The following is a 26,924-nucleotide window of genomic DNA, read 5'->3' on the forward strand; positions in this document are numbered from 1 at the left end:
CTTGTTCCTTAAAGAGAAGATTGCTAGAAGAATCAATGGATGGACTCACCGTCACCTCTCTTTTAGAGGAAGGCTCACCCTTATCAAGAGTACCCTGGAAGCGATCCCAATCCACATCTTTCAAGCTATTGAACCGACGAATGGCGTGCTCAAACAACTGGACCAGCTTCTCGCCTACTTTTTTTGGGGATCCACAAATGACATGAAAACAAAAACCCATTGGATTAGCTCGAAACAAATTTGCCGCCGCACGGCGGAAGAAAGGCTCGGGGTTAGACGGTTCAAAGTACCCAGGGCCTTCAACAACAAATTGTGGTGGTGGTTCCGGGAGCACAACTCCCTTTGGTCTGTGTACTTAACTAACAAATATTGTAGGACGTCCTCTCCGCTTGCCCGGTCGGTCTCTGGCAGATGTAGCCCTACTTGGCGAAGGCTCTCTAGGATTTGGGCCCAAGCTCAGCCGCACATCCGGTGGGTAATCGGAAATGGAAATATAATTTTTTGGGATCATATTTGGTTGGGGAAACATACCTCTGAGAGACGCAAGCCTTGATGACAGAGGCCCCCCTACAGCTCGGGTTTCGGATTCTGGGAGGAAGGAGGCTGGAGTACCCCTAAACTCCAGCTCCTTCATGACCAAGTCGGGTTGCCACAACAGATCATTGAAGAGATCGCTAATATACCAATTCTGGCCGAAGAACAAGACAACCCGACGTGGAACCTGTCTCGGATGGGGAACTTCACCCTGTCCTCGGCGTGGGAAACCGTTCACACGCATCGCCCGCTCATCCCGGCCCTTGATGACATCTGGACGGCAGGGATTCTCGCATCCATCTCTCAAACAGAATTCCAGTTGACACAAAGCTACAATGGAGGAATATCAAACTCGCCTCAAAATGCCATTGTTGCCCGGCTCGATCGGGATTGAATCACTGCAGCATCTGTTTGCACAAGGAGCAGGTGCAACTAGAGTTTGGAGAGAGTTTGATGTGTGGTTTACCGGCAATCAAAACCCCCTCCGCATCAATGACACTATCCTAGACCGGCTCGAGGTATGGGCCAAGAGAGTCCGCCAACCGGCCAAGACACACCTAAGCCGAGTGATTCCGTATCTTATCCTCTGGTTCATATGGATATAGCGCAACAAGAGCCAGCATAATGGTATTCGATTCAAACCTTTTCATGTGGTTTGGCAGGTGCAAATGCACATTCGGAACCTCATGATCAATGGGAGCATTGGGCCGAAACAATGGAAGTGTGTTAGCATGACAATGGACGTGCCGGCTCGAGCGGAGAGAAGACATCCCCCCCCCCAATGGTTATGCCGGTCAAGTGGAATCCCCCAGAACCCCCTTGGATCAAGCTAATGTGAAGGGGAAGCTGTTGGATGCCACAGGAAGTGTGAGAGGAGGTGGGATCATCCGCGATCACTGCGGAGCTTTGTTGAAGGCCTTCGCCACTTCACTACGCGCCGACTCCATCAAAGGCTACTGTTGGCCAAGGAGATCGGAACTGCAATACGGATAGAATCAGACGCTGCACAAGCTATATCACTCATCAATTCGAAGAATCTAGAGCCAACACAGACGCGACATCTCATGGCACGTCTCGTCCTTCTCCAAAGGACCTGTGCCGTCAGGGCCACCTTCATCCACCGCGAAGGCAACATGGCTGCGGACTACCTTACCAAAATGGGTTCGGAGCCTGCACCAATACAAATATTTGAGGGTCTCTCGGCACCAAGGCATCTCAAAGCAATCGTCCGTATGGAGCATATGGGTATACCAAACATAAGAGTTGAGAATGTGGAAGAGTAAGAGGTAGCATCTTACTCTCTGAGGATGAGGAGACTCTTTTGGGGTTGAGTAGTAGGATGTCCGGTCCATGATTGTGGATAGGACAACTTTGTACTCTCCTTTGGTATTTGAACATGTCACTTTTGGGCATGTCTGATGTAATTCTCTTATTCATGATATAAAGGGATGAGGGACCCACGAACCCTCCGCCACTTCAGTGTTTGAAAAAAAATTGTTTATTTTGCGTATGGTGTGTAGTGTTTATGTTTTATGTAGTGTGTCCAACGTGTATTTTGTGTAATGTTTGTGTGCTGTGCGGATATTTTCTGCGTAGAATGTGTAAAGAGTTTGTGTTTTGTGTATAGTGTGTGCAGTGTATTTTGAATATATTGTTGGTATCATGTGCAATCTATGTATCTGTATATATATGTTGAGTGGTGTGTATTTGGTCTGTGTAGTGCATGTCTTTTAGTGTGTCTGTCACGCCCGCATTTCCTAAGGATAGGAAGTACGGTGGACCGCGACTAGGGGAGGAGTAAAGAAGCGGGGAAGAAAGGGGAAAAACAAGAATATTTGACCCAAAGACATTTAATAAAAGGAAATTCATTTTAAAACAAGGTACTGTAGCGACATTTCAAAAGTTGAAGTAACCAGAGTTTAAATGAAAACATTGTTTCGGATTACAAGCAGCGGAAAAAGATCAAGAGACAGATAATGCCGGGTATGACGACACGACATTATCCAAAACAAAGTGAAACGCATTTTGACTTTAACTGCTCAACATCCGTCCTCCCCATCGCCGCTCAACCTGCACATTAAGAAAACAACATGCAGGGCTGAGTACTTATTGCACTCAGTGGACACACGCCAAAATCATAGTTTGTCATGCCATAACAGTGTAACATTGGGGTTTTGAGTGTAATGAAAATAACCCAAGTACACCAAAATATATTTCATAATTCGACTGCGCAGTCATTTTCCGATATTGCCACCCTTATTCCCTCAATCATACACTATCTGATCCAAACGGTGACAAGGGGCGTGGCCACACCCCAGGTCATCTAGACCAGCCAACTTGCTCTCAGATGGCACCCAGTCTCGTGTACACTAGCCTGAGGGTTCGCAGCCCAACAGACCCGAATTCGATTAAACATATGTGGTAAACCACTTCAGATAGGTTTCAAATCAAAACATTTGGCAAGACAAACAGTTCACCTCCATAAACAATTCCGGAACAGAGTCCGTATTAAAAACAACCCACGTAAAAGTAGGGTAGAAAAGCCCACCTCGATTGCTTAGCTTTTAAAATAATTCCCTTCTTCAACCACACTTTCCTCGTAAACGATCACCCTTTTGAAAGATAAATTGTATCATGATTAGAGTCAGAAGAGACGAGACTTTAAACGACAATGCATGATTCCTACGTGGACGACTTCAACATCTAGCACGTTACACGTACATACACTTAACAACATGTTACAAAACAAACACACAAAGTCACACGTTCGAAACACACCCCGCACGCAAACGACGTACCCAAATGCGCACACGACACACGAACACAGCACTCCAAGTCCTGGCATACCCTTACTGTGCAAACGGCTCACTTGGCTCGGAAAAGGTTCGGAAAAACTCGGAAAAAGGATCGGCGTCTCGACATGGCTCGGTGTCTCGGCCGCTGGCTCGGCACCTCGGCCACCTGTTCGGCACCTCGGCCGCTGGCTCGGCACCTCGGCCGCCTGCTCGGCACCTCGGCCGCTGGCTCGGCACCTCGGCCGCCTGCTCGGCCCCTCGGCCGCTGGCTCGGCACCTCGGCCGCCTGCTCGGCACCTCGGCCGCTGGCTCGGCACCTCGGCCGCTGGCTCGTCCCGTGCACACTCACTTTCCTCCAACTTCCGATTCTCAAACCCTATACAACATTCACACCACACATTCTCCGTCCCAAAACACACCCAGACACCTGGGATCATCCCTTCAAAACCCCCCCACAACTAAAACTCTCGGCCAACCCACGCAAAACCCTCGAACCAAACACTGATTTTCCCGAGCCATCTCTTGGTCAAACACACCCACATTCATCACAAAAACATAGCACTCAGAATCACGCCAATTGCACATGAATACATCTCCCAAAAACATACAACTCGCGAAACTGCGCAGTTTACTTGCAAAAATCATAATAAATTCATACGACATCCAAAGAGGCTGAAAATTACACACCACACAGAAGCCACATTAACCTTTATACAGTTCAAAATTCGTACCCAACGGAGATCGTTTGCTTAGATAAAAAGGGGTCGGAACCCACTGCCAGTTACTACCAAAAACATGCTCAACCATATCACATAGCCACAAACCCTATTCAGCATTTAAACCATCCAAAACGTCCTATATGCATGAGTTTTCGAATTAAACAAGGGTTAGGGTTTGGTTACCTTTCTTGGATAGTTCAAACGTAAATTCGAAGCTTTCCCTACACCGATTTACAACGTACGAGCGTAACACCTTGAAGAAGCCAAGATGATGATGAGAAGGGGATGAATGGGGAAAGGTAAACCGAGAGAGAGAGGGGCGAGAGCTTACCGTGAGAGCACACTTCGAGAGAGATGAGAGCTAGAGAGCGAGAGAGAGAGAGAGAGAGAGACCGAGAAGAGAGAACGAATGGAAAAGAGGGGGAGGGAAATCGGTTATGAGGGAGTGGGGGCGGTTGAGAGAATCATGGGGTGATGGGGGAGGTTTTTTTTTCGAAAAAGAAGAGAGAATTGGGGAGGGAGGGATTTAATTTGTTAATTAGGAGTTTTTTATTCATAGCTTAATTACTTAATTCCATTTTAATTTGCCTAGGTAGAAAATACCACATCCACAACAATCAAATAAACACAAATAATATTTTCCACACCATATTTTAAACACAAAAACATAAAAATTTCATCCTTAATTAAAAGAATAAAATTCCACAAATTTTCGGGTATTACATTCCTCCCACCTTAACAAAATTTCGTCTCGAAATTTGTTAGATTACTCAAACAGCTCTGGAAACTTCTCTCTCATCTTATCTTCTGATTCCCATGTTGCCTCTTCGGTTCCATGATTCCTCCACCGTACTTTCACCGAAGCAATTGACTTATTCCTCAATTCTTGCACTCTTCGATCCAAAATGGCCTCGGGCTTCTCCTCATAGCTTAGATCGGGATTTAGGACCATCATCTCTTCTTGGTGAACTATGTGTGTGGGGTCAAACACGTACTTCCTCAATTGTGACACATGGAAGACGTTGTGCACATTTCCAAAGCTTGGTGGTAGAGCCAACCTGTATGCTACCACGCCGACTCTATCCAAAATCTCGTATGGACCAATAAATCGGGGTCTCAGCTTTCCCTTCACTCCAAAACGAGTTATTCCTTAGAAGGGGAAACTTTCAGAAAGACCTTTTCCCCGACCTCGAACTGTAACTCGGTCCTTCGAACATCCGCATAAGATTTCTGTCGATCTTGTGCCTCCTTGATCCTCCCACGGATTTGTCGGACAATCTCTATCATCTCTTCTACAGAGTCTGGTCCGAGAATTCTTCTCTCACCCACTTCATCCCAATAAAGTGGCGATCTACACTTCTTTCCATACAAGGCCTCATATGGGGCCATCTTGATAGTCGCCTGGTAACTATTATTGTACGCAAACTCAACCAATGGCAACACTTCTTCCCAACCCCAGCCTCGATCAAGCACCACGGCTCGTAGCATGTCCTCCAAGGCTTGTATCGTTCTCTCCGACTGCCCGTCGGTTTGAGGGTGGAAAGCTGTACTGAAATTCAACTTAGTCCCCAACTCACGTTGCAGGCTTGTCCAAAATCTAGAAGTGAATTTAGCATCACGATCAGATGTGATTGTCGCTGAAACTCCATGCAAGCGTATAATCTCCCGTACATATACCTTAGCCAACTGGTCGGATCCATAAGTAGCGCGAACCGGTACAAAGTGGGCAGATTTGGTGAGACGATCTATAATCACCCAAATCACCGTGTTCCCTCGCTGGGATTTTGGCAGTCCTATCACAAAGTCCATTGCAATATGTTCCCACTTCCATTCTGGAATCTCGAGGGGTTGCAATTTCCCATAGGGCCGTTGGTGTAGCGCCTTTACTTGTTGACACGCTAGGCATCTCTCCACAAAAGCTGCAACATGCTTTTTCATACCGTTCCACCAAAACTGTCTTTTCAAGTCTTGATACATTTTGGTGCTCCCTGGATGAGCAGCGTATGGGGTTTCATGTGCTTCTCTCATGATTTCCATCCTCAAGCCTTCATCCTTGGGCACACACAACCTTCCCTTGTAGGTGAGACCGTTATCCGCTGCCTCACGGAAACTTCCGGGTTCACCCGTCCTCACTTCTGAGCGAATCCTTTCTAGTAGCGTATCTCGCCGTTGAGCTTCCACAATTCTGGCTCTTAAGTCGGGTTCCATCACCAACGTGGCTACTATCCCCTTCCACAGTCTCGGGCATTCTCACCACTTCCAAGCGCATCTTACTGAACTCTTGGATTATACTCTCCTCGATAGTAAGAAAGGTGGCCAGCTGAGATTGAGACTTCCTACTAAGAGCATCGGCCACTACGTTTGCTTTTCCCGGATGGTAATTTATACCACAATCGTAGTCCTTCACCAACTCGAGCCACCTACGTTGGCGCATATTCAGCTCCTTTTGCTCAAAGAAGTACTTTAGACTCTTATGGTCCGTGTAGATCTCACAACGGACTCCATAGAGATGGTGTCTCCAGATCTTCAAAGCGTGCACCACAGCTGCCAGTTCCAAGTCATGCGTCGGATAATTCAGTTCATGGGGCTTCAATTGTCTCGATGCATATGCGATCACTTTCCCCTTCTGCATAAGCACACATCCCAGTCCCACCTTCGACGCATCCGTATATACCGCATAGTCAGTCTCTGGCTCTGGCACGGCTAGGATTGGTGCGGTGGTCAATTTCTCCTTCAACAACTGAAAGCTCGCCTCACATTCTGGCGTCCAAATCATCTTGACTCCCTTTTTCAGTTGTTGCGTCATTGGCCTTGCTATCTTCGAGAATCCCTCGATGAATCTTCGATAATAGCCCGCCAGTCCTAAAAAGCTTCGGATTTCATTTTGTGTAGAAGGTGGCTTCCATTCCTGCACTGCTTCCACCTTGGCCGGGTCTACACGAATTCCATCTGAGGTTACTACATGTCCAAGAAAGTTCACTTCCTTGAGCCAAAACTCGCATTTACTGAACTTGGCATATAGTTTCTCGTCCCTTAGAGTTGCTAAGACGGTTCTCAAGTGCTCTTTGTGCTCCTCTTCGTTCTTTGAGTAAACAAGCACATCATCGATGAAAACTAGGACAAACCGATCCAGAAATGGATGGAACACGTGGTTCATAAGGTCCATGAACACTGCCGGGGCGTTCGTCAGTCCAAAAGGCATCACGACGAACTCATAATGACCATATCTTGTTCGAAAAGCCGTCTTGGGTACATCTTCTCGCCGAACCCTCAACTGATGGTACCCAGACCTCAAATCCATCTTAGAGAAGACTCCTGCCCCTCGAAGTTGGTCAAACAAGTCGTCTATCCTTGGTAGTGGATACTTGTTCTTTAGCGTTAGTTGTTTAGCTCCCGATAGTCGATGCACATCCTCATCGTTCCATCCTTCTTCTTTACAAACAACACTGGTGCTCCCCATGGTGACACGCTAGGTCTAATGAATCCCAATTCCAGTAGCTCTTGCAGTTGCACCTTAAGCTCCTCCAACTCTTTTGGCGCCATTCTATAAGGTGCCTTGGATATTGGTGCCGATCCGGGCTCCAGATCGATCGTGAATTCTACCTGCCTGTCGGGTGGGGGTCCCGGCAATGCATCGGGGAAAACATCGGGGTATTCACTCACTATCTCCACATCTTCTATCTTCCTGTCTTTCTTCTCCTCCCCATTCAAATAAACAAGGTACGCTGGACATCCCTTTCTCATCATTGTAGTGGCTTGCAGCGCAGAGATAATGGACTTGCGTCGGCTCATTGGGATTCCGTGAAACTTCGTCGGCTCTTTTCCGGGGGTTTCAAACGAGATTTCCCTATCTCTACAATGAAGGGTAACGTGGTTCTCCGCTAACCAATCCATACCCAAGATTATGTCTACGCTACCCATCGTCATTACTTGCAAATTATAAGCCACTAAACTGAGTTCACCTATTCCAAAGTTCACACATGCACAAGATCGGGATATATCTATAGTCCCGCCTACCGGTGAGGTCACACTCATAGTGGGTTCGGTCTTAACAGTATGTAATCCCAAAGTATCCACACAAGACGTTGATATAAAGGAATGCGACGCACCCGTATCAAACAAGACAACTATAGGCATATTGAGAAGTGTGCCCATACCTGCCAAGTTTCCTTGCTCAAAGGTTTCTTTCCCGTTTGCCGGCTGTTTCCCCTTCAAGGCGTAGGCCCTTGCTTGCGATGGCAATCCTTGGCGGCGTTGCTGTGGTGGAGGTGCAGGTAAAGCCTGGGGTTGTGGACGGAAGCCTAGCTGGTTCTGTCTCGTTCCCGTTCCCATGTGCTTGTTTGGGCAATTTCGGATGTAGTGGCCACTCCCACCACAGTTGAAGCACCTAGGGTCTCGACACTCCCCGGTGTGATACTTGAAGCATCTCCCACATTGAGGGTTCCTCGGCGGAAAGTTTGCCCTCGGTTGGAAGGTATTCTGTCTCCCGCCATTGTAGGGTGGGTTCCTCATGTGTTGTGGCCTCTTACCACCATACTGAGCTTGATCACCATCCCACCTCCTCTTCTCTTGGTGGCCCGGCTGAGCTTGTAGAGGTGTCGCGTTTGTTGTTGCCACAACTCTTGGCTTAGGGAGTGCATCTTCCACGTCCAGTGCACAAGTCAAGATCTCCGAGTAGGAGAGTTCTCCTCGACAGGCCAACGCGGCCTTTATCTCATCTCTGAGCCCGGCCCGGAACTTCACCGCCCATTTCTCATCGGTGTCCATCAACTCGGGCGCATATCGTGCCATCTGCGCGAGGGGCTCGGTCATACTCGGTCACAGTCATTCGGCCTTGGCTTAGCGTGTGGAACTCTACCACCTTGGCCCGTCTGTACGTCTTTGGGACATACTTGTTGTCAATCTCCACCTTAAACTCCTCCCATGTTAGCGCCTCCAGGCGGGCAGGATTCATAGTTCTTTGCCGAGTCTCCCACCAGTAATCGTCAGCACCTGACAGTTGAAAGGTAGCGCCAGCAATGCGCTCCCTATCTGTGCACTCCATGACCCTGAAGATACGCTCGAGGCCGCGTATCCACTCTTCCGCTTTGGATGGGTCTCCTTGTCCGTCAAATTTTGGGGGATTCTGCCTTGAGAACGTAACTATGAATCTTTCTTGTTGAGGCGGGGGTGGAGGTAGTGGGTGGTGGAGGTGGTGCCTCCACGTTGGGTCCTTGTCGTGGTTGGCGTCCCCGTCTTGGCGGCATTCTGATTCAATACCCATAAGTGTTACTTTAATTCTCATCCAAGATTACCACTTTCCCAAAAATTCTTATAAAACCTTCATGTAGTATAAGATGCAACACATAGGATATAAATCAAAATCAAATTCTCATTAAAAGAAAGAAGGCCAACATTGTTCCCAAGAGTAGATCGTACTGAAAGCAAAAACTGAAAAGACAACGAACTATTCTAATTCTAGACTACGACTCTATCATCCTCATCCATAGGCACTTCCTCTGGGTCTTCGTCATCGTCCTCCTCGGGGTTCTCTGGCAGAGCCACCTCGGGATTCCCTTGCGGAGCCTCCTCGGGTTCTTCCCCGTAGTCGCCTTCAAACCCTTGCTCATCCTCGTACATGCTCACATACTTGTCCTGATACACAATCCTCTCTTGCACATCCTGTGGGGGTTGTTCCTCTCGAGAGTCTACCAGTGCACAATACACGGCCTTCCGAAAGCCAGCCATGTCACCCACCATGTCATCGGTAACGGGCTCATGCCACGTGTACCTCCTCGCCGTTCTTTCGGCCCACTCTTTCCAGCTGTCGGGGAGCAATTCTATTAGCTTCTCAATGCCGTCATGCTCTGTCACTCCGAACTCCTGAGCTGCCCTCCAGAGGGTATCGAAGTGTGCCACGAACTCGATCAACGGTACGTGATCCTTCTTCCGGTACACTCTATAATCTCTGAGCACCCTCTGTGCCCTAAGTCTATCGCGATCACTCCGTCTCGGGGTTCGGAACATACGCGCCATCTATAGAAAAACAGAAACAACCGCCTCGCGTATAAAAACAGAGTGCATAACCGAAGAAGAGAGAGAGATATGTGTATGCAGACGTATCGCTGTTCTAAATCCAAGCCCGCTGGTGTTCGAAGGCCAAAAGTTCTTATCTACTATAGGTCCAAAAAGCACTAGTGAAATCCTATCACGTCTAAGTTCAAACATTCAAAAGGCCAACACATACTCACATAAAAGTTCACATCAACATTCACGTCATCATATCATCACACATCAACCACATGCTTTCATATAAGTTCATCATACATCAACAGTTCATAACACCATAACAGTTCATAACTCAAATAATTTCCAACTTTTCCACATCACTTTGTACCCTTCCACATGTCTCAACATTTACTTAAACTTTACATAAAAATCATTTTCAACACCAAAATCACAATTTCCTCCACTTCCATATACTTTCCAAAATTTCGAAATTTTCATTACCTCATTTCAGGTTGAGTGCGATGAGTCGGATGTTGAGCCAATGACACTTTTGAAAACTTACTCCAGTCAGAAAAAGAATTTTTTTGGGTCCAGAGCAGAAAGAGAAAACCTAGGCTCTGATACCACTCTGTCACGCCCGCATTTCCAAAGGATAGGAAGTACGGTGGACCGCGACTAGGGGAGGAGTAAAGAAGCGGGGAAGAAAGGGGAAAAACAAGAATATTTGACCCAAAGACATTTAATAAAAGGAAATTCATTTTAAAACAAGGTACTGTAGCGACATTTCAAAAGTTTAAGTAACCAGAGTTTAAATGAAAACATTGTTTCGGATTACAAGCAGCGGAAAAAGATCAAGAGACAGATAATGCCGGGTATGACGACACGACATTATCCAAAACAAAGTGAAACGCATTTTGACTTTAACTGCTCAACATCCGTCCTCCCCATCGCCGCTCAACCTGCACATTAAGAAAACAACATGCAGGGCTGAGTACTTATTGCACTCAGTGGACACACGCCAAAATCATAGTTTGTCATGCCATAACAGTGTAACATTGGGGTTTTGAGTGTAATGAAAATAACCCAAGTACACCAAAATATATTTCATAAATTCGACTGCGCAGTCATTTTCCGATATTGCCACCCTTATTCCCTCAATCATACACTATCTGATCCAAACGGTGACAAGGGGCGTGGCCACACCCCAGGTCATCTAGACCGGCCAACTTGCTCTCAGATGGCACCCAGTCTCGTGTACACTAGCCTGAGGGTTCGCAGCCCAACAGACCCGAATTCGATTAAACATATGTGGTAAACCACTTCAGATAGGTTTCAAATCAAAACATTTGGCAAGACAAACAGTTCACCTCCATAAACAATTCCGGAACAGAGTCCGTATTAAAAACAACCCACGTAAAAGTAGGGTAGAAAAGCCCACCTCGATTGCTTAGCTTTTAAAATAATTCCCTTCTTCAACCACACTTTCCTCGTAAACGATCACCCTTTTGAAAGATAAATTGTATCATGATTAGAGTCAGAAGAGACGAGACTTTAAACGACAATGCATGATTCCTACGTGGACGACTTCAACATCTAGCACGTTACACGTACATACACTTAACAACATGTTACAAAACAAACACACAAAGTCACACATTCGAAACACACCCCGCACGCAAACGACGTACCCAAAACGCGCACACGACACACGAACACAGCACTCCAAGTCCTGGCATACCCTTACTGTGCAAACGGCTCACTTGGCTCGGAAAAGGTTCGGAAAAACTCTGAAAAAGGATCGGCGTCTCGACATGCCTCGGTGTCTCGGCCGCTGGCTCGGCACCTCGGCCACCTGTTCGGCACCTCGGCCGCTGGCTCGGCACCTCGGCCGCTGGCTCGGCACCTCGGCCGCCTGCTCTGTACCTCGGCCGCTGGCTCGGCACCTCGGCCGCCTGCTCGGCCCCTCGGCCGCTGGCTCGGCATCTCGGCCGCCTGCTCGGCACCTCGGCCGCTGGCTCGGCACCTCGGCCGCTGGCTCGTCCCGTGCACACTCACTTTCCTCCAACTTCCGATTCTCAAACCCTATACAACATTCACACCACACATTCTCCGTCCCAAAACACACCCAGACACCTGGGATCATCCCTTCAAAACCCCCCCACAACACTGCCCTAGGCCGGCCCCTAAAACTCTCGGCCAACCCACGCAAAACCCTCGAACCAAACACTGATTTTCCCGAGCCATCTCTTGGTCAAACACACCCACATTCATCACAAAAACATAGCACTCAGAATCACGCCAATTGCACATGAAAACATCTCCCAAAAACATACAACTCGCGAAACTGCGCAGTTTACTTGCAAAAATCATAATAAATTCATACGACATCCAAAGAGGCTGAAAATTACACACCACACAGAAGCCACATTAACCTTTATACAGTTCAAAATTCGTACCCAACGGAGATCGTTTGCTTAGATAAAAAGGGGTCGGAACCCACTGCCAGTTACTACCAAAAACATGCTCAACCATATCACATAGCCACAAACCCTATTCAGCATTTAAACCATCCAAAACGTCCTATATGCATGAGTTTTCGAATTAAACAAGGGTTAGGGTTTGGTTACCTTTCTTGGATAGTTCAAACGTAAATTCGAAGCTTTCCCTACACCGATTTACAACGTACGAGCGTAACACCTTGAAGAAGCCAAGATGATGATGAGAAGGGGATGAATGGGGAAAGGTAAACCGAGAGAGAGAGGGGCGAGAGCTTACCATGAGAGCACACTTCGAGAGAGATGAGAGCTAGAGAGCGAGAGAGAGAGAGAGAGACCGAGAAGAGAGAACGAATGGAAAAGAGGGGGGGGGAAATCGGTTATGAGGGAGTGGGGGCGGTTGAGAGAATCATGGGGTGATGGGGGAGGTTTTTTTTTCGAAAAAGAAGAGAGAATTGGGGAGGGAGGGATTTAATTTGTTAATTAGGAGTTTTTTATTCATAGCTTAATTACTTAATTCCATTTTAATTTGCCTAGGTAGAAAATACCACATCCACAACAATCAAATAAACACAAATAATATTTTCCACACCATATTTTAAACACAAAAACATAAAAATTTCATCCTTAATTAAAAGAATAAAATTCCACAAATTTTCGGGTATTACAGTGTCCATTTTGTGTATAGTGTTTATGTATTGCAGTGTTTGTATTTTGTTTATATATTTGTACATAGTGTGATTTTGTGTATGTGTATTTGCACATGTTGTTTATGGATTCCTCAAATTTGTAGGATTAGTAACTCCAACTCTAGTTTTCCATCATGAACACATTCCTTGTAGCCAAATTAAATCAAGCATTTTTCCCACAAACGTACATTGTTATGTTAGAAGTGCCATAAAAACACTATTCACGTTTACTATATGGAGAAATGTGGGGAAGAGATGGTGGTTTGAGTACTCTAATTTCTGCCATAGTTCTTTGTCTTTTCTGCCATCCTTCATTGTTATAATATTCACATACTGCAAAAATCTGAACCGCAAAATACATCAAATTGGATTCAACATGCTAATCAATATGCAGTATTCTTAAACAATTTGACCATAAATCAAGCCTAACTAGCATGAGCATTTCGCATTTCACTGTGATTTATAATTTCCAATTTCCCTAATTTCTTCAGCAATCTCACGATGCATCCAATACAATAATAAACAGCTGAATCCCACTACAAGTCAATCAAAATGCAATTATTAGGAGCTTCAACTACCGAATTCATAGCTTCATGAACGGATTCAGTCGTGTTTAAAACTAGATGAACTCATACCAGTGGGTCATACAAATAGAGCGTCAATTGAAATCAAATGCCGCCAAAAAGGGAAAACCAGATTAATCATTTGGCAGAGGAAAAAGCTCAAATTAAAAGCATACACAACGAATTGATTAATCTATTCCAATCACTAGTCGCAATTATGAATCGATACCAACGAAAACTTAAGTGATACAATTTAAACAGCGCAACCATTTAACAATTTAAACAGTGCAACAATTTAACAATTTACAGTGAGAGGTTAGCAAATGTACAGTACTGTGACAAAATCGCAATTACAAAATGAGTGTCTTCTTCCTGCTGTTGTTGAATTTGTGGTCAGGAGCGGATTGTTAAAGAGCAGGGATTCGGTGGTGGAGCAAGGGAGAAAGAGAGAATTGAGGCGGAAATTTTGAGAAATGAGAATTAGGCGGTGAGTATAATTTAGGGTTTAGGCGAGAGAGATGATATACTTCAGCCCTTACCCAAACATACAAGTTAGATATTATTTTTCTGAATTGTGCTCACAATGCAGGTATGAGATAAGAGTTCAAATTTGCAAGCACTATAAAATTGCTCGCAAAATCAGATAAGAGTTAAATTTGTGAGCACCATAAGATGTGCTTGCAAAATCAGTGAGCAATTACCTAGCACACACATGTACTCGCAAACTGTCCGTGGTAAAAGGAAGCTTGGCCAAACGCACGTTTGCGAGCACCACTTGCTTGCAAAACTTGTTGCAAACTATTTGCAACCAAATATTTAGCATTTTGCTTGCAATATTGCTAGAAAATCTGTCGGAAATTTCAAGCACAATATGTGGCTGCAAATTTGTGCTTGTAAACATGCATTTTTTTTTGTAGTGTCAGTATGTATTTTGTTACTGTGTGCAGTGTGAGTATTTTGTATATGGTATGTATATTTAGTGTATAGTATGTGTATGATTTTTAATTTATGTACTATGTGTACTGCATAAATTAGTGTGTGTAGGGTGTGTATACTTTACATAGTGTGCAGTGTGTGTATACTTTATGTGTAGAGTGTGCAGTGTGTGTAAAGTATTTTTTGTATAGTAGTGTGTTTATTTGTTGTATGGTGAATGTTGTGTGTATTGTGCATTTTGCGTATAGTGTGTTTCTGTATTTTGAAGTGTGTATTTTTTATATGTAGTTTGTAGTGTGTATGCATGTGTAGTGTGTATGCATGCATTTTAGAGTTTGTACGTGTGTACAGTGCAAGCGTATTGTGTATAGTGGGTGTGTTGTGCATGTATTTCGCGTATGTCTAGGATGATTATAGTTTGTGTTGTGTGTGCATTTTCTGTACATGTTTATTTTGTGTATAATGTTTGTAGTGGTGAGTTTTATGTAGTCTGTCTAGCGTGTGTATTTTTTGTAATATGTGTGTGTTGTGTGGATATTTTGTGTATAGAATGTGTAAAGTGTGTATTTTGTGTATAGTATGTGCACTGTGTGTGTTGATGTGACCAACACACTATTTGGATCATCATGATAAGCAGTGTGCGATTGAGCTGGCAGTTGATGAAGCTGGACCACCTGGTTCACGAGGCAGGGACGAAACTAAAAAATAAGTTGGTGCTGAAATTAAAAAATATAAAGCTAATAATATTAAAATATTAAATTCAAATATAATATCCTTTCAATTTTGACGTGTCGCCATTTCTTGAAACCGTGTCGCCATTCCTCAAATCAGTGAAGCGACGAGGCTCTAGATGATAATTGTTTTCGACGTGTCGCCATTTCTTGAAACCATCGAAGAATGGCCTCATTTTCAATCTCGTTAAAAATTTCACTCTCAGTATATACAACTGAGATATCATTCATCCAATCGTCTCCTATTCTATTTTGCAAATCAGTCTGGATAAGTTTCACCGAAGAAAATACTCTCTCGACAGAAGCTGTCGCAACAGGAAGGATCAGAGTCAACTCATTCAAACGATACCCAAGGAAAATGCTTTATTTCTCGTGGTAGCGACCAAAATATTTGCAAGATTTACCAAATCTTCAATATAGACAACTAGACTTTTATCAACTATATCACTGATATAACTTTAATGTTGATAGGGGAAGAGTCATACATTCAGTGCACGAGAAGTCATCCGGATAAAGTTTTGCGAGACTGACCAACTTGTCGATATTGAAGTTAGCAAATGAGTTTCTTGGACTAAGGCAATTCATGCAAATAAGCAATTCTGTATTTGTTTTTGGGAAACGATTTTCCATCTCTTGAATAAGTAAATCAAGAACCTAATAATTATCTAAAATTAGAATACAATGAAATATTTAATAATAATCACAACTAAGAAATAAAACATAAATCATACTAGTGACAATAACCTCCACCTTGTAATGATGATAATTTGTAACGTGTTAGCCTGGCTTCATTCGCACACCAAACTTTGACGGTATCATTAATATTGATGACATCAATGGAATTAGCCTCACAAAACTCTTCTAACTTGTCTCAAGAATTAGCTCCATCCATTCTCTCTAATAGAAAAGTTAGTAGAATGGAGGTCTTACATTTATATATTAGTTTTATAATAGAATGTGAGTATAAAGAGTTATTGAAAAGTGAGGTTTATTTACCAAAAGTAGTAAAAAAGCAAAGTGGGTAACTTTTCACGAACGAATAAAAATGGTAAAACTGGACAACATTTCCTGAACGGAGGGAGTATATTTATTTAAATAAAGAATATACTTATATGAACAATAAAATGATTAACAAAAGCATAATCAGAAGAAAATTTGTGAGAAAATGAAAATATTTTGAATTATAAAAAATGTAAAAATTTGTTTGTGTGGTGTACTATTAGGATATGGATACTGTATTAATCGACTATTGTGTACTACTTAAATTGTATTTTTAAATAATTATTTAAATATTATATTTAAAAATAAATATTTTAAATATATATAGATGTAATAATATCAGTATCCGATCTCACGAGTTTTAGAGAGAGTAATCCAGATAGGGCACTCCTCCTCTTGTCAAGATGTTCCCTATACCTACAAAGGGGTGTAGGGAAACAATGATTAGAAGCCACATTGAACTAGACTGATCGTAACCAGGTAATGAAAAGCTTTGAGAACCTATTTACAAGTAATCAATTTATATAACGGGGCTGTTTAGTTGCAAAGTTATATCTCGGGATTAAAATGTATTTTGCTTGGTTCATGAGATTGAATCTAACAACTCCATTCATGTGATAATTAGTCATAGCCACCAGCCAACTCAGTGGAGGATCCAGATTAGTAGGGGGGGGGGGGGGGACAGAATATATATTACTAGTTTGGTTTAGGGAGGAAATGACTATTTTTTTAATCATCTGGGCGAGGAGGGGGCAGTCGCCCTTAGATCCGCCAGTACTCCAACTAAAATAGTCTCACAACTCCATCCTAGGCTACATCTCACAAAATACACATTGCACATACACATAAACAAAATACTGAAGCAACAGTACAAACACACCAGGCACAAAATACAACAATAAACAAAACACACACCCCCCACATAACACTCCAAACACTAACAAAACACACATTATAAAAATAATACACATATAAAATACATATTGCACACCTTATAAACACAGAATCTACACACATCCATAAAATACATACATATACACTAAATACATGCATTGCAAATACACGTACATAAACACATGATACCAATAATATACACAAAATAGAAACAATTTGTTAGTCACACACACAATAATACAAAATATACACAAAATACCCCATACACAAAATACCCCCACTGCACACACACATTACACACAAAATAAACATGTACAGAATACACGCAACAAAAACTATAAACATACTAGACACACTATACACGAAATACACGCACTGCACACCCACTATACACAATACGCTTGCATTGTACTCACACATACACACTATACAAAATACACAATGTACATACACTACATAAAATGCACATAATACACAAGACTACATATACAAAATACAGAAACACATTATACACAAAATACACACTAGCCACTACACACTATACAGAAAATAAACTATCTACTCACAATGTAAAAAAAACACACTTTAGACACACAATACAAACGAAATATACACTGCACACTATACATACACTATACAAGTAAAACACACACTACACACTCTATACATAAAGTATACACACATTATACATGCACAACACACTCTATATACTCTATATAAAGTTATACTGCACACACTATTCACAAAGTATACACTCACAAAGTATACACTCACACAGTATACATAAAATTAACACATACATAAAACAAACACAACACAAACAATACGCACAAAATATACGCAATGTACACCCACTCCCACTGTATACGCTTGCACTATACACACATACAAACTATACTAAATACAAACAATTGCATTTTATACACATACTATACGAAAAATACAAAAACAATATATTAACAAAATACACATTACACACAACAATACACTATACAAAAAACACTACACCATAAACATATATAAACATACTACTCTCACAATATATACACAAAATACACATTACACACAACACTACACCATAAACATATATAAACATACTACACACTATTAAAAAAATAAACACACTTTACACACACTACAAACGAAATACACAATGCAAAAATTATACAAACACTTCACACACATACACTACACACAATACATAACTGCACACATACAGTATACTCATGTTATACATAAAATACAGACACAAACTATATACAAAATACACAATACACTAAAAATACACACTCTGGACACATACATAAATAAAATATACTGCGATACATAAACATTATGCACAAAATGCACATGCTAAACAAAAGATATGCATGTACTATGCACAAAATATAGGCACTTACATTGCGCTACATACTCACAAACACAAAATATCCACAATACCCACATTGCACACACTAAACAAAACACAAACATTATACAGAAAATACATACACAGCACACATATATACACACACAAAATAAACACAATGCACATATACAATACAGAAATACACACTACAAATATACACAAAATACATGCATTTCAAACACGACATACCGTACCAAAAATAAACACAACTTACACACATTACAGACGAAAGAAACTACACACTCTTTACATAAAGTATATACACACTGCACACACTCACACACATACACTACACATAGTACATAAATTAGACATTATACACGGACTACACAAGAAATATTGTACACAAAATACACAACATACTATACACAAAATACATGTACTCTACACAACACACTACACACACTATACACATACTATACACATACTATATAAAAGTTACACACAATACTCACACTATACACAAAATACACACATTGCACACAGTAAATAAAACACACACACTACACACAAAATACATACAAGCATACACAAAATAAATACCTTGCACACATATGTACATAACATACATGCATTGCAAAAACACATACACACAAGCATTGCACATAATACCAACTATATACACAAAATACAAAACACCTCATTTTATGGCCAGTCATAACGTGGCTGCATAGCATTTCCCCAAAATAAACACCTTGCACACATATGTACATAACATACATGCATTGCAAAAACACATACACATAATACATGCATTGCACATAATACCAACTATATACACAAAATACAAACAATGTGATAGTCACACACAATACACACAAAATACACACTAGACACACTACATGAAAAACACACACTACACACACTATACACAAAATAAACCCATACAGAATACACACACTGCACACCCATTATACAAAACACACACGTACACACATATACATACACTACACAAAATATACAAAATGCACGCCCATAACACACTACATATATTGAGCATAATCAAAGACTACACAAAATATAGAAACACATTATACACAAAGACCAATACACAAATCACATACTAATACACAAAATAAACATACAACTGTATAAAAAATTAACACACATTATACACACTGTACACTCAATACACTTATACACACACATACACTACACAATACATAAATTAGACATTATACACAGCCTATACACGCAATACTATAAATAATACAGATGAATATTATACACAAAATACATAACACACTATACACAAAATATACACATACTATACAAAATATACACAATTAACAATATTCATGCACTTCAAACACACTTACACACACTACACACAATACACAAAATACATTACGCACAATACACAAAGTAAATAATGCAGTGCACACACTATACACAATGTACACACTATAAATAAAATAAACACATTCTACACAAAATACATGCATTAAAAACACACATACACAAAATACCTAATACACACAACACAGTATGTACACAATAAACATACTATTCACATTGTTTACAAATTAAACACACATACACAGAATACACACAACACACACATACTTAAGATGAAATACACAACACACACTTCAGATGAAATACACACTACACACAATATATGCACACACACACACTACACACTCTACACTCCACACACTATATACACTACATACACTATACATTCTATATGTCTCTATACATTATGCTTATCTTATCTAATGACCTAGTCTGACCATATTCTGTTATGTCTCTTTACATTAAGGGAAAATAGATTTGCAAGCAAATTCTCTAGTACAATTACCATAATATTATGAATCTTTTGTTCATCATCAATGTTTGGGATCTTCAAAGATTCACTTCATAAGCACTTCTTCACCTCAGCCTACCTGAAAAAATAACCATGGGCATCCGGTCATAATATTTCCAAGAATTCGGACAATGGAAAAGTTGCATTCCTGTTAATATAGCAAAGCTCGCTGGAAAAAAATAGATTAAAGTTCTAACTCGTCTTAGACAACCCCCTGATTTCAAGTAATGCAACCATCACCAAGTCCATAAACTTTTCATAAAGAATCCAAATGTTACCAAATTATGCTATGAAAACAGTCACGAGGAAACTTCAAGATGGAATTCAAGCATGCCAATAAAATTGTAGAATAAAGAAATTTAAAGCAATTAGCATTATGTTGATTAAAGTATTAATCATTCAGATAATTCAAGACAAAAGAATTTACTTATATGAATTCACAATTTGTAACCGTTGCAGGCTATTTTGTGAAGGAAAGAAAGAAGGAAATAACTTGAGTGCCTTTTATGTTGATTAAAGCTTCAAAATGGGTCACTGGGATAACATGTGTTTGGTGGATATTCAAAGGAAACAAGGCTCAAACATGGGTATCTAGCTGCCCTCTATCCCTATTGCATATTGACCATCCATCATTCTTAAATCACTTAACTCATGTAATTAAAAACCGAACTCATCAAATAAAAGCAAAAATTAATCATTAGGTCAACAAACACATAAAAGCACACAAAAAACAGTAAGACACAAATGAGCAACACCTCCACCCACTAAGGCCGTACTCTCAAGTTGGGGCTTACACTGGAAGAAGATTCAAAAACGCTGACCAACAGAGAAACGGAAGAATAAAAGAAAAGAAATGGGCCACCTTGTGTGCTGGTCAGCTTTGCATGTCATTGGATCTCAGGCATGTCCAAGATTGGGAAGTTTTCTCTTCTTCCCTTGCATCTTCAGAACTGTGTCAGCCCCATTCCTCTCCTATTTCAACTCCTTTCCTCCCTTGCAACAACTCTTGAGGTGGCTGATTTCGTCTGCTCCAACAAGCCTTTATCTTCTTTCTGTGCTTGCATCTCTTTTATTCTTATAGCCAACTTCCTCATATCATTCCCACTATCCACTCTCTTTTCTTTTTCACATTTAACTTAAGCCTAGCACCAAACCAGAAAGGGCAAATAAAGTTGATCACAAAAAAACTATTAGAAATAAAGCTACAGCATGGAACAAAGGAAGAAGATCATTACAGGAACTGCAGCTAACCTGATAATTATAGACAGGCTTACTTCAGTCGCAAATATAAAAAATTAGCAACTTGCTGAACCAATATGTTAACAAGACGAGCATTTCTCCGAGTATTTTAGGTATTATGTATCAAAATTCTATTTGTAAACTAAAATGGCATACATTTAGGCAAGATAAAAATGCAACATTCTGATCATTCACGAGCCCAACTCCTTTTTCATGTTTCCCTCTATTTTACTTGATATGGTGTATAGACTATACAGAGCTTTAACTTCTCTAGCAAAATGCTTTAGTGCCAGCAGAAGTAATTTCCAAGAATTCGAACAGTGGAAAAGTTGCATTCCAACGTAATATAGGAAAGCTCGCTGGTAAGAAAATAGATATAGCTCTAACTTGTCTTAGATAAACCCCTAATCTCATGTAATGCAACCAGCACCAAATCCATAAACTGTACATAAAGAATCCAAATGTTACCAAACTCTGCCATGAAAACAGCATCAAGATGGAATTCAAGCATGCGAATATAATTATAGAATAAAGAAATCTAAATCAGTTAGCATTAAGTTGATTAATTTATTACACAATCAGATAATTAAGGCAAAAGAATTTACTTATGGATTCACAATTTTTAATCCTTGCAGGCTCTGTTTTGTGAAGGAAAGACCGAAGGAAATAACTTGAAATGCCTTTATGTGTGATGCTTACTTCTTGCTCATATTTGACGAAATGTTGATTGAAATGGTGCTCGAGCCGCTGGTCAGCACAGCTGATGCAAAACAAATCAAACTATAAAATTATTCTTCTGGTGCAAAAAAGCAATCAAAGACTCCCAGTAAGATAAACTAAAGGAGGACAAATTGCACCATAGTATATATATATATATATGTAGTGGAAAATATCAATAATTGTATACCTTAAGTGACTCAAACCCATATAAAGGATGCTTACTGAACGCCCCATATTATCTTTCCCCTAGGAAGTGACAAGTTTATCTGCTCCACAGGCCATTAGAACAAGCTTAACATTGCCAATGCATCTCTTGTGTCAATTGCCTAAATACGAGGGAAAATAAACAAGTCATAAGTATGATGGTTTAGCAATCAAACCAAGCTGTAAAACATGCATATGCAAGGAATTACTTATCTTCGAAATCATGAACCTATTCAGGTGTCAAGAGATTTGGTGACCTCTCCTGGTTGACATCATAAGAATTAGATCTTGCTCCTAAAACTTCACAAAACCTGATGGACCATCACAATAATGATTTCTCATAAACCTGTTATAAACCTCACAGTCTTCATTTTCATTTGGCATTAAAAATAGAAAATTCTAGACGAGAGATCAAAGAATATCAGTAACCATCAGGATGAGAGTAGCTAGATAATTTCAGAATGTAAAGAATCTATTCTCATTGCCATTGCATCTATTAATGTCGAAGCAGACCACACATTATCGTAAAAAAATATTAATAAACAGCAAATATGATTTACATACCTTTTAGCAGTCAGATAGAGGTAGGCGATTAAACTGAAGGCCAACGTTTCTCAAATTATTCCTTGCATATGTTTCCTTTGTGGTCATTGTTTGACTCCCCAAGCAATTTCTGGATGCCAACAATTTGTTTTAGAACAAAGATGTACACGATGGTATGGCTACCATGTAAAACACAAAGAAGAGCGGAAGCTAATAAGAACATATTCATAATATATAAGCTTAGACAGAAGTAAGTCATTATAGTTTTTAGTCTTGAACAGCAGAAGACTCCCTATGAAAATTCACAGAGTTCGAACTCAATCCCTAAACATCAAAATCATTCAAATTAGGGATTATCGTGTTAAACGAGCCCTAGCTTTTCGCACTAAGACTATATGACTCCTAAAGGATGGTGTTGGAGTGCTACCTCAAGAACAGTCTCAAGATTGTTAGAGAGCTAAGAAAGAGACAGGGCACGAATATGTATGAAGCTTCAAAATGGCTCACTGGGATAACGTGTGTTTGGTGGATATTCAAAGGAAACAAGGCTCAAACATGGGTATCTTAGTTGCCCTCTATCCCTATTGCATATTGACCATACTATATGAAGAATACATGCAAATTAAAGTCACTCAGAAAAAATTAGTGTGTGTTTTACATCAAGGCTCATATGGCATTAATCCAACTCAAAACTCATTATTCCATCATTCTTAAATCACTTAACAGGGTCATGTAGTTAAAAACCGAACTCATCAAAAAAAAGCAAAAATTAATAATTAGGACATGCTCGACTAGCTAATAAAACAAACACATAAAAACACAAACGGCAAGACACAAATGAGCAACCCCTTCGCCCACTAAGGCCATACTCTCAAGTTGGGGCTTACTGTTGAAGACGACTCAAAACACTGACCAACAGAGAAACAGAAGAATACAAGAATAGAAAAGGGGTCACCTTGTGTGCTGGTCAGCTTTGCATGCCATAGGATCTCAGGCATGTCCAAGATTGGGCAGTTTTCTCTTCTTCCCCTGCATCTTTAGAACTGTGTCAGCCTCATTATCAACTCCCTTTGTCCCTTGCAACAACTCTTGAGGTGGCTGATTTCTTCTGCTCCAATATCTCTTTATCTTCTTTCTTTGTTTGAATCACTTTATTCTTATAGCCAACTTCCTCATTTCATTCCCTCTATCCACTCTCTTTTCCTTTTCACATTTATCTTAAACATAGCACCAAACCGAAATAGGCAAATAAAGTTGATAAAAAAAATTTATTAGAAACAAAGCTACAGCAGGGAACAAAGGAAGAAGACAAGCATTTCATCCGGCTTACTTCATCTGCAAATATAAAAAATTATCAAATGTAGACAGGCTTAAACTGAATAGTTTGCAGCTAACATGATAATTATAGACATGCTTACCTTCATCCGCAAATATAAAAATTAGCAAACCAGATAGAAAAATTAGCAACTTGCTAAACCCAATATGTTAACAAGACAAGCAATTCTCCGAGTATATTAGGTATTATATATAAAAATTTCTGCCATTGTAACATAACTAGCACAACTAGGCATGAATGGATCATTGTTGCAGTATGATCAATAACTATTCTGCCACCAACACAATAAGTATAATGGATTTTTTCATAACTGAACCGGTCAATATCAAATGGTACAAATTGCCCATTTTCTATCATACATGAACACTATTTGTAGCTCCAATTTCACTTAGCTAGGATAACATTTAACAAATGCATACCCATGAAAACAACCATAGTTAATTGTTACTACAGCATAACAAAAATAATCAAGTTCTAATCATTACTGAGGTTCCCTTGCTCTAGCTAAATTATTGCCTTTGTACAAATATTCCACTAAGTAAAATGACAAGTACACTACCTCCCGGGCATGATGCTGAATTCTGAATGTTACGCCCCTCTTTCTCCCGGTTAGTACTGATGTTTAGCTGAAAATGTTACATATGTAGCTTTGGGAAGATTTGAAAATATATCCAAGCAATGATATGAATCCAATAGGTGTCTGATCTAGCACACCATTGTAAACATACAGTAAAGAGACACCAATTGTTCGATAGTAAAATATATCTATTCAACAAATGCAAGTAAAAGTCCGATAAAATAACATATAGCAGATGAGAAAAATGAGTTGGGTGTATTATTACGGTTTCATCTAATGTTTTACTGATTGACAGAATAATGCTTTAGTTGCCCTTCTTCTCATGCTACCCATAATAGACATAAATAGAACTATGTCAATAAATACTGTGTTGAAAAGGAAAACCCTACTATACAAACAATTATAACGCTGATTACCTTCTCAAAAGGATCCACACATCTTGGTTTGACTTCAAATCCTCTTCCATTCATTTTCCAGCTACCTCATATTCTTTTGATTGTAAATATGTTTTCCCATCACACAATAATAAAATTAGCAGTATCAGACATGGAATTTCCAATGCTAAAATGTTCCAAGCTATGTATAGATATAGGATTCCTAAGAGAATCTGAACATTCTTTTTAGCAATCTTAATACTTAGATGCTTAGAATGTAATTAGTTTCTCTTAAATCCTTTATCTTAAACTGGGTAGACAACCAGTTTCCTACGCTAGATGCCAATCTTAGTTGTTTGCAACTTTTATAGATTTCATCATCGTAGAGTACCAATAATACCATATTTAATGCACTTTCAACTTCCTTGTGCTTACAACACATTTAAGGGCACATGTCAAATTTCAAACATTTGACAATCTTGCTAAACACGTATACTCTGACTTAGACGCTTGCCAAAGACCACAAAGGTCTTCATAAGCTTCCAATCATGTGTTTCTTGCCCTTTATTACATACCCATTAGGATGTCCCATGTAGATGATTTCCTCAAAACTTCTATTAATAGAAAGTTGTCTTGACAATCATCATACATACATTCTAATTTATGTAAGTTTCGAAAGACAATAGGATCGAACAAATTTTGGCACAACGACAACGAGAAGATGATATTTCTCTTTGGGCATAGCCCATTGTCATTGTCTAGCCATTTGAGATCCACGTTTACACTTGCAAATGTACTAGCTCCCACTAACTGACACAACCTGTAGGTAGTATTGCAAGTCTTGTAAAACATGCTGTCTATCTAAGATTGTAGTTTGGAATCTATCACCTTTCCAAGGATGAATATCCAAATGAACCAATTATACATTGTAGTTAAAGGGATTATGTTCAAGTTAATCTAAGACCGAGTCTTTGACACTCTTAGATCCATGAACTTGTCATGTTCCTGGGAACGCTCCCACTACGACATGGTTCTAACAATCTTAGGTGTTGAAGTTGATTTTATTAGTGCAAAAGTTTCTAACGGTATGATTCCTTGGTAACATGGAAAAGCCGATATCTCTCTTTTTGAGAATTATCACGTTGTTAGGCTTGTAGTTCATCTCTTGATCTTCATACAAGAATTGTATCTTTGAAGATTACAGAACTCATAATCTTACATCATTTGGGACAACCTTAAAACATACCTCAGTACTCAACTCCAATTACTTTGATACCTTTTCCAACATGCGTTGGAACAACATTACACTTTGAGATGTGCTAGACTAAAGTCGCTCTAGTCCACAATTCGTGTTTTGTAGAAGGTACTGA

At 40.4% G+C, this 26,924-nt stretch overlaps 3 long non-coding RNA genes across 4 annotated transcripts; all 3 read right to left on the reverse strand.

Moving 5' to 3' along the window:
- Positions 1-2,448: 2,448 nt before the first annotated feature.
- LOC121782339 lies at positions 2,449-4,412 on the reverse strand. The gene is made up of 3 exons (XR_006046321.1): positions 4,232-4,412; positions 3,083-3,146; positions 2,449-2,604 (listed from the first exon to the last, which is right to left on the reverse strand). It is a non-coding gene; the product is annotated as an uncharacterized LOC121782339 (long non-coding RNA).
- Positions 4,413-10,809: 6,397 nt separating this feature from the next.
- On the reverse strand, positions 10,810-11,529 carry LOC121782341. Its single transcript, XR_006046323.1, has 2 exons — positions 11,475-11,529; positions 10,810-10,995 (listed from the first exon to the last, which is right to left on the reverse strand). It is a non-coding gene; the product is annotated as an uncharacterized LOC121782341 (long non-coding RNA).
- An 8,882-nt stretch (positions 11,530-20,411) lies between these two features.
- Positions 20,412-25,222, reverse strand: LOC121782330. 2 transcript variants are annotated; one of them, XR_006046308.1, is made up of 9 exons: positions 25,163-25,222; positions 24,598-24,602; positions 24,223-24,484; positions 23,289-23,397; positions 22,934-23,035; positions 22,708-22,846; positions 22,500-22,560; positions 21,424-21,703; positions 20,412-20,640 (listed from the first exon to the last, which is right to left on the reverse strand). It is a non-coding gene; the product is annotated as an uncharacterized LOC121782330 (long non-coding RNA). The 2 variants fall into 2 exon arrangements; XR_006046307.1 differs by having other exon boundaries at positions 24,223-24,602; positions 25,163-25,212.
- Between the last annotated feature and the right edge of the window lie 1,702 nt (positions 25,223-26,924).

Source organism: Salvia splendens, chromosome 20 (genome assembly GCF_004379255.2).
Source record: "Salvia splendens isolate huo1 chromosome 20, SspV2, whole genome shotgun sequence".
NCBI classification, from domain to species: domain Eukaryota; kingdom Viridiplantae; phylum Streptophyta; class Magnoliopsida; order Lamiales; family Lamiaceae; genus Salvia; species Salvia splendens.